The sequence below is a fragment of the Fistularia commersonii genome, chromosome 25 (assembly GCF_037954325.1).
Source record: "Fistularia commersonii isolate RoL2024-O1a breed Wild chromosome 25, RoL_Fcom_v1.0, whole genome shotgun sequence".
Classification (NCBI taxonomy): Eukaryota; Metazoa; Chordata; class Actinopteri; order Syngnathiformes; family Fistulariidae; genus Fistularia; species Fistularia commersonii.
In genome coordinates, this window is record NC_141308.1 from 12,757,626 (window position 1) to 12,758,756 (window position 1,131).

The following is a 1,131-nucleotide window of genomic DNA, read 5'->3' on the forward strand; positions in this document are numbered from 1 at the left end:
CAGATTGCGGGAGGAGAAAGAAGCCTCCATTTATTCTAGAGCCACATTTTTGGACAGGATACTCGTTCTGCCACCCAAACTGAGCTCAAACTCGGTTAGGACCAGCTGGCCTCCTTCCCGTCCATTCCTGCTGGGCTTGCTAAAAGACGAAGCGATCGACCGAACATTGCTCGGGAGGGGAGGGTTCACTGTGACGAAGCTTCTGTTAAACTGGGAGTGTCAAATGGCCGCTGGGGCTTTTTGTAAATCCAAAATAATCTGAACAACACGGGCGGTGTGTTTGGTTTAAACAATGAACAAAAGCATACTCGTGTCTTCGGGCTTTGGACACCATCTGCATGCAGCATGTCTCCTCCTTACGTTGACTGATTAGTTTCAGGTCTGCAGGACGAATGTAAACAGATGTCCGGGGGAGTGTTGGAATTAAAAAAGATGAAATCAGCAGATGCGGTCGGGCCGTTTCAGTGTTCGGCAACAACCAGCTGCACCGGACAATTGAATGACCCACAGATTATGACATGTTAGTCAACCGTCCATATTGACAATAAGGTTTTGGCAAAAGCAGATTTGCTGCAAAAACAGATCCCCTTCAGTTTCCATCAGTATCTAAATCGAGGGGTCGACGTTTGACATCCTGCCATTGACGTCACAATCGTCTCGCGACCAAATGTCAGCGTCTAAACTCCGGTGCCCGACTTGTGCCTCGGGTTTTGTCTATTTTCGGTATGCCGCCTGACATGTTAGGCAAAACTAGTTTTGTACTATTTTCACTATTTTCTCAGCTCAGAGACAGCAGCAAAACATATGTTCGTAGGATTTATCTGATATCAGTGGATACAAATCCATTGTCACTTGAAAAATACCTCTGACTGCAGAATGAAATCAATTGTTTTGGTCACTAACAAAGAGCAAGAGCATAGAGCAGGACTTCTCATCATGACACCCGAACCCAGACCAACCCTTTAGATCACCATTCGCGCGTTTTTCGGCGATGCTGACGCTCAAGTTTAATACGGCAGGCATTGTTCCTGTAACAGAAGCTCTCTTAAGGGATGAAGAGAAAGGAATTCCTCCCGGTGTCTATTTAGAGTTTGAGCCTTGTGTCCCCCCGGCTGCTTGAGGATACCTATG